This window comes from Talpa occidentalis, unplaced genomic scaffold (assembly GCF_014898055.3).
Source record: "Talpa occidentalis isolate TD23 unplaced genomic scaffold, MPIMG_talOcc4v2.1 talOcc4.8, whole genome shotgun sequence".
Taxonomy (NCBI): domain Eukaryota; kingdom Metazoa; phylum Chordata; class Mammalia; order Eulipotyphla; family Talpidae; genus Talpa; species Talpa occidentalis.
The window spans coordinates 77,089,212-77,097,764 of NW_023605194.1; positions in this window are offsets into that span (position 1 = coordinate 77,089,212).

Here is an 8,553-nt window from a genome sequence, read left to right on the forward strand (position 1 = left end):
CCCATGGACCTGCAGGGCCTCACAACTCCCAGGGACCCTGCAGGCCTGACTGCAGCGGGGTCTCCTTTGACTGCCCCCAACACCTGTTCTGAGCTGGGGGTAGGGACAAGGAACCCTGCCCTGAGTACCCCAAGCCCCACACCACGCAAGTGCCTCAGCAGGAGAGTTTGAGGAACTTGGACTGGGAGTGGGCTGGGCCATGCTCAGAGCCTTGGGGGGCCTGAACTTGGCTCTGTGGAACTTGGAGTTCAACTGAGGGACCTGAAGCATTTGAATATTCCTGTTCTGAACTTTGGGAAGTCCCCTAACATGTGAGTTGGTCCAGCAGGCCAGCTGTGCTCACGAAGGCGTTCTTCAGTGAAGTTCCCTGCAGCCTCCTTCCAGGGTGGAGGCCCGAGAGCAGACCGAGGGACTGGCTTGGTCTGAGGTCACTAGGGTATACAGGTATCCAGTGCCTCTGCAGTGAGCCCTTCATTCCCATACACCTTGCAGGGGCCCCCATTGAGGGTAGCTGCTGGGCAGAGCATCTGGGGACCTGATCTGGCATCCTTCTCCCATGTGTCCATGTACCCTACACATGAGGGCCCGACCCCATTCCTGCTGGGGACACAGCCAACAAACAGGGAGACCAGTCACACACAGATGACAGGCAGGAGGACAAAGGAGGGCAGGAGGCCAGGAAAGCCTCCTGGAGGAGGTGTCTGAGCAGCCTCTGGGCATGGAGCAGGTCCCTGCCCACTCTCCCAGGAATGCTCAGGATCTAGGGGGTTTCCTCTGGGGCTCCTGTCCTCCCAGTGACAGGATCTCAGATGAGGGAGCAACAGTCCCAGAGGATTGCAGGACCCGACACACAGCAAGGGAAAGCGGAGGAGGAGACTTTTCCTGCATAGCTCCAGAAGGCGGGGTTCCTGGCTCACCTGCCCTGAGTCGCCTCTGCTTCCTGTGTCTCTTCTGGGGTGCTGCCTGGCAGGCACATGGCTCCTGCTTGCCCTGCCTCCATGTGTTGGGGGCATGACGGCCACCCGCTGGGAGACTAGTCCACAGGTAGGATCCGTCCTCAGGCTCAGAGCCCCTGGGACCATGGAGGCGACAGTTTCAGCTGAGTGATGGTGCTGGAGCCAGAGAGCAGAGCACTGAGGAGCAGCTGGCCACGCTGCTGGGCAGAACACTGTCAAGGCCGTCAGGTGGGCAGCAGTGGGCTGTTCCCAGGACAGCAGGGCTGAGAGTAGAGTGTGAGGATCAGGGAGGCTGGAGGAGGGAGGCAGAGGATGGAGGGACAGACTTTCTGTGCTCATGGAGATGCTGAGAAGATGGCGGATTGCTGAAGGGGTTTGGGCTTCAGGGGCACATAGGACAGGCCCAGGTCAAAAGCCAGGCCTTCCTTCCTCAGAGTCAGGGTATGGAGAGTGAAGGTTTGGAGAGATGGAGATGAGCAAGCTCAGCTGCTACCAGACTTGCTTTTCTGCCCCTTTCACCCACACCCCCTTTGACATCTTGTGCTGAGCCCTAATGTGTCCCTAGCACTTCACAAAGGCCCTGGGCCCTGACCTTCTGGAGCTGGCAGTGCGGTCACCTTAACACATCTGGGCTGACCTATGTTTGAAAGCCCAGAGGAATGAGCTTGCACACCCTCACTGCCCCCACACACCCAGCTGTGTGAGGAGAGCCCTGCTTCTCACTGTGGTTCCTCCTTGTGTCTGGCTTGTGGTCCAGGTCGGTCCCCCCTGGGAGGAGCCTTGTCTGTCCCATGACTGGGGTCATGGAGGAGACCCACCCTAAGATGTCTCACTGAGGCCACAGACCCTGCAGCCGGCAGCCTGAGCCTCATCTGCCCTGGGGCTCACATGAGCTGCCCCTCCAGCCCTGACCCCCGCTCCTGAGGCTTCTGGAGGGTCTCAGAGGGGCTTTAGCCCAACCCCACGCCCCTCCTGCCTTCAGGCCAGGGCGCCGGCATGCGCTTTATCAGGGCTCTTAAGAGGGACAGCTGGCTTATGTGACGGGCCAGCTCCCTCCGTGTCCCCGCATATCTGCTGGGGTTTTAAATAGCGTCTTGAGCAACTGGCCCAGCACGTGGGCTTATAAGGCATGGGGTCTTGTCCCTTTAGGCCTGTGCCTGGCACCTGCCCAAATAATAGCCAACACCCCTCCCCATGGTGCCTCCCACCAGGGCAGGGCAGGGCTTGGCTCCCCAGGCCCCAGCCTGCCTGCTGCTTCAACTCTCCACCCACTCTCTTGACCTGATATTAAAAGTCCCCTTAATCATCATTTTAATTTTAGCATATATGTACATCTTCACAAACATATACTATACATTTTAAAAATGAAGCCTATAACAAGTCTAGTAAAAAAGTTAAATACCAAGCTAAAAAAATGACAGTTTTTTTTATTATTCTAATAATGCAGAAATAGCATTGGTAAAATTAATCTTCCTCTGCTCTAGACTGAATTGTTCACCCCCAACCCCCATCCCTACTGAGATCCTGACTCCCGTGACTGCATCCGGAGGCAATGATGTGAATGCGGACCCAAGGGTGAGACTCCAGTCACCTATGACCAGTGTCCTTATAAGAGACACACCAGCACCTGGAGAGCTGTCTGGAGACCCTCCCTTGCAGGCCAGTAGGCTTCCAAGCCTCCTATGGCCCCGGGGATGGATCACAGCCCCATCACCTGGATGGAAGTCAGGACAATTCACAGTGGCCGTCCCCACTAAGTCCAGGTATAAAGGAAAAGGAGGTAACACTAGATGCAGAGGTACGAGAGAGAATGAATCTAAGAGAGAGCTCATGTTAGAAGAAGATGTACAAGAATGCTCAAGTCATCACATTGTTGGGAAACTGATGACCAGATGTGACGTGTTTAGACGGTTAAGTCCCATCCAAGAGGAATTGAGAAAAATGTGTGGATAAATACCCCAAACATAAGGTACAGGAGAATAAAGTGGGAATTTTAATATACCATGCAGATGAAGATAGAAGTCTGAGGCCATATGGCGGGCTCCCGGGTAACGAGAAAAGAAACGAAAGAGCCAGAGCTGGTCCTGGAGATCAGGGTGCAACCCAGCTGATGGCTCCGGAGAGAATGACAACATCAAAGACATCTGAACCAAAGCCAGCATTTTATACTCCTTTTCCAAGGATTGCTCAGTCATTTGGATTTCGTGTGTGACCTGTTCAAGATTAATATTTTCGAATATAGATAAAAAACAGATTGATTTGTTTTGAAAGTATTTGTGTTTATTAAAATGTGGCAATACTGAATTCTCTTAAGTGAAATGTGAAACCCAGTTTGATCTTTGGATGTAGGGGAATGTCTGGGTAAAAGACCAGCTCTGCTCTTTTATAAAAGGCAGCATCAAAGTGCATAGCCGCCCATCCTGCTGGACCTCGCCCAGTGGGGCAGCGAGTACTTTGAATATGCCACTTGCCCCTCACCTACTCTGGTCTATAATCTTGTCTGGATCAGGTAGCCCACTGACTATACAGCGACTTCTGATCTCTTCCAGTTATCTAGCTGTTCCTTTGATACGATTTAAGTAAGGAAGAAATCTGCATTTGTGTTTTTTTTTAAAGATGTATTTATTTATGCATACAAGAACTGGGGTACAGGCCAGAGGTACGGGGTGGGGGGGTGAGAGGATTCACCAGAGACAGAATGGGGAGTAGAACAGGAGGATCTTCTGAAATACACTGCTGAGGGGAGCAGCGGGCGAGACAGGAGAGGTCTGCTACGCCATGTGGGTTGCTCCCTGGCTTCCCCGGGGATCGAACTCTTGCTGCAGAGGCTGCGGATAGCTTCATAGTGCTGTGCTTAACCCCTTGCGCCACCAGGGAGGCCCAGAAATCTGCATTTGAAGTCAAGCATCTGTTTCTCATATCTAAGTAACCTGTGACTGTTTTTTTTTTTTTATTTTTGCATAGAAAAACTGGAGTGTATGTAGGAGATGTGGGGGAGGGGTGGGAGGTGAGAGGATTTACCAGAGACAGAATGGGGAGCAGAACAGGAGGATCTACTGAAATACACTGCTGAGGAGAGCAGCGGGCGAGACAGGCAAGGTCTGCTGCGCCATGTGGGTCAGCTCCCTGGCTGGGGATTGAACTCAAGCCACAGTGGTGACAGCACTAAGACTTAGCCCTTCGGCCACCAGGGAGGCCTGCCTGTGACTATTTTTATGACAATTTTGAGATCACATGCATTCTATTCGTGATCTTATTTGTCACTACAAATATATCAAGAAAAAAGCATTTCAAAAATGTAGGGGTTTTGGTTTATTTTTTATTTTCTTACATCATTGCTCATTTTGTACAATATTTGATTTCTCCCCTCAGGTGTAGTTCCCGTAATTCTCTCACCACCACAGCACCCCGGTTTTTAGCAGCTAGGTTTTAACAGCAATTTTAAAGGGTCAGGTTGGTAGTTGCAAAATCCCAACACTAGGTGGCGCCCAGTCATTTTCGCATTGGAAGTCACTGAGCTGTCAACTTTATTTCCAACTTAATGTGCATAGGAAATTTCACCAACAAAGATTGTTTTGATCACATTCATGTGTCTGGTATATATTTACAAAACAAAAAGAGTGTGTGAAAAGTGTCATTTTATTTTCAGAAGTCATATATATGTAAACTACACCTTTGAGTGCTTAAGTGATACGAAAACAAAATTTCCAAGCAATGTACAAATTAAGCCTTTTTAAACAAACAACCACGAATATGGAGAAACAGGATGGAATAACAGCTTAATAAAAAGGTGATCTCCTGAATGCTGGAGCTACAGCCGAGAAATATAATGAAGACAATGTCATACTACAGAGTATATTATGGAGGGGGCGGAGGACCAGCCAACCAAGGATGCGTTTGTAGAGGAAAGACCATGTGAGAACACAGAGAGAATCTTCCTCAAAGCTTAAATCTACCAGTCTTTGATCCTTGTCTCCAGGCTTCCAGAACTGTGAGAAAATACATTTCTGTTGTCTAAACCTCTCAGTCAGTGTTATTTTCTTATATCAGTTCTTGCCAATTAGCACCTTTGGTGGTGATTTGAAAAAAAATAGAAAAGAAACTCTTGGCTAACTAGTAAAAAATGGAACTTCTTTACTCTGTAAAAGGTTGTCTACCAGGAACCCAAACAATGGTTAAAATTTTGACAGTGTTCTCTCTGGGAATGGAAATAGGACAAGATTTCTGCTCTCCAGTCTCCAACACTGTGTTGACATTTCTGAGCAGTGCAATGAGGCATGTAAAGGAGGAAGCATAAAGGCTGGAAAGGAAAAAATAGCCTGTCGATTTTTCAGATGAGATGATTTTTCACACGGAAAATCCAAACAATTCATAGATGAAGTATTTCACGAGGCCAATGTTGCAAGGTTGACACAAGGCATAAGAATAATTTAAGTGTATTTTTATGTGCTGGACTCCTGCACTGTCTCCATGCCCTCGAGGTGCGTGCACACTCACACACACACACACACACGAATGTATGGCCTTTGTGTGTGGTTCTCACCTTGAAGCATCTATTATGTGATTCGGCCCACTGTGGCAAACACCATCAGGCGCCAGAGAAACACCATCTGAAATGTGCTGTCCCAGCCCACTGCACCAACAGCTATCTCCCTCCCTGCCCTGTGGGCTGAGTCGTGGGGCAGCTGGCTCTAAAGGATCCTGCTTTGAACCTGCTGTAAGAGCGACTAATTTTTATCATTTTAACTTTTACTTTTAGTTAGATAATTTGGACTTAAAATACTGATATACAAAAATTTGGATTTAAAATATTGATATTAGACATAATAATTATGGCTGAAAAGGAAGAGAAATAGGTAATTGTGACTAATACAGACAACAAAGTGGTGTTTTTGATGCAAGTGGCACTTAAATCGTATGTGGACAGAGATAACAGCTTAAGAGATGGAGAGGGTCAGGACATGTGATAGTGACTTTGACATTTTATTAAATTATTTTAACTTCACTTTGTTGAAGTAATTTGTAATACGCAACCCAAATCCATGTTTGACAGAGATAAAATTCACTGTTCACTTTCATTGTACAGACGCCTTAGGAATGTCTTTGACAATTCCAGAAACTCCTGCCGTAGCAGAGTCCATACCTGCACCTGAAAAAATTCAAGCAACATTTCTCTGAGAATGATCATTTAGCACAAATTTTGTTAAAGGATTTTTCTGTCAATAAAATGCAAAATTGGTGAATATTTAGAAAACAACAATTATTTTGCTGAAATAAGTTAACAGTTATGCAAAAATATAATTAAGTTATACATGAAGTTGATTTCTTATTCATCCAGATTTTGACAGCTCGTGATCAAAATGCCAGGCATGAAATGGTCACTCAGTATGTGCCCTTTTTTTCTGCCTTTCTTTTTCAGAATAATATTGTTAGTCAGTTGCTCATTCACTGTATTGCTGAAGCATCCATTGCACAGACCCCTTCATGTTGATTCATTCATGCACGATAAAGCAAATGTCTCCCGTGGTTGGCGGGAATTGATGTTTTTACCCATTTTTTACCCTTGTAATTATTGGCAGGGACCTCAAATATCAGTTCCTGTACAGATGAGTAATGGAATATAGATCGCTCTTTATTATGAGGTTACGGGAGAGAGAGGGCCTTGCCCCTGGGGATTCCCAGGCCCACACTCCCTAGCATACACACTAACCACCCGAGGTTGCCCAGTCCATACTCGAGAGTGCCCGGGTCCTGCTCTGGCTGCTCCGACCTTGCGCTGCTCCTCTCCCTCAGCTGACTTTGCGTCCCCCACACTCTGCCAACCCCAGGCCCCTCAACCAGCAGATTTGACCATCTTTTTGCCAGGCCCCTGCCTCCTGCCTCTGTCCCTATCATTGTACTCTTCCCCTCTGGGTCCATAAATCTTGCACCTTCCTCCAGTTGGGTCCATAAATCTTGCACCTCCATGGCGGTTCCTCCTTGTGTCTGGCTCGTGGTCCAGGTTGGTCCCCCCCTAAGCCCAGGAGGAACCGTGTCTGTCCCATGACTGGGGTCACAGAGGAGACCCTCTCTGAAGTGTCTTACTGAGGCCACAGACCCTGCAGCCGGCAGCCTGAGCCTCATCTGCCCTGGGGCTCACATGAGCCTCCTCTCCAACCCTGACCCCCGCTCCTGAGGCTTCTGGAGGGTCTCAGAGGGGCTTTCAGCCTGACCCCACGCCTCTCCTACCTTCAGGCCAGGGCACTGGCATGCGCTTTATCAGGGCTCTTAAGAGGGACAGCTGGTTTATGTGACGGGCCAGCTCCCTCTGTGTCCCCGCATATCTGCTGGGGTTTTAAATAGCGTCTTGAGCAACTGGCCCAGCACATGGGCTTATAAGGCATGGGGTCTTGTCCCTTTAGGTCTGTGCCTGGCACCTGCCCAAATAATAGCCAACACCCCTCCCCATGGTGCCTCCCACCCCTGGGGTGTCCCCCCTCCCATGTCTCCTGCTGCAAGTTCCTCCCAGGGCAGGGCAGGGCTTGGCTCCCCAGGCCTCAGCCCGCCTGCCGCTTAAAGCCCTTCCCAGCCCCTGCCTCCCCCAGTCCTGCCCAGGCTGAGCAGACACCTGAGGCCCTGTCAGCAGCTCCTATTCTGAGGTAAGGCTCGGGCAGGATGCTCGAAGGGGGAGAGCAGACAGTGGGGACCAGCTTTCCAGGGGCTTAGCCCCTTGACCCCAAATCAGCCTATGTCCCCTCGGGGTGAGGCTGGTGGTAATGGAGGTCTTGGTTCCTGGACAGAGCCACACATTTGAGGGGATGTCAGGACAGGAGCAGCAGTGGGGCACAAGAGTCCCTGTCGGAACCCAGACTTGGGGTCAGTCCTGGTCCAGAAGGTCCTTCTTGGGCCCCACAGAGCAGAGCCAGACTGCAGTGCCATTGGCCCTGGTTGTCCAGTTCTCATCCCCAAGAAACAGAGGGCCCTGATGAAGACCAGACACCCGAAGCAGGCAGTGGTCTCTGGCCGCTTCCCCAGAGCCACCCCAGGCATGGCCCCACAGCCCAGGCTCAGCAGCACAGGGCTCAGGGGCCCAGAACCCTCTAGAGGTGTGGGCTCAACTGCTGGCTCCCCAAGTATTATCCCTGAGTCTAGCGCTGCCCTCCCCCTACCCCCCCCCCGCCGACCCTGCAAGTGTGACTCTTGCCCCACTGCACCCCAACATGCCCGTGAGAACAGACCTGCTCTGTACTGGGACTGGTGGAGGCAGCAATACCTCCTAGTTTCTCAGCTTCCCTTGGTGGGATGAAGAGATATTTGGGGAGGGGCTGCCTGGAGCGGAAGGAATTTCAAAGAACATTCCTGGCCTAGTGCAGGAGGAGCACTGACCTCCCCAATTCCTCCTCTGGAGGATCCGGGAGGCTGAAGTTACCTTCTTCCTCCTTTCTCCGCATCCGATTCCTCCTTCCTTCTCCCCTGTCTTCTAGTTCTCTTAAGGGGCCGGGGCTGACAGCTTGGGATGGAAAAAAGATTCTGAGTAAATGTTGAGGACAAGGGTTGAGGGTTGGGATTTACAATCCTCAGAAACTCGGCGACTGTTTCTTTAAGACATTTATTTATT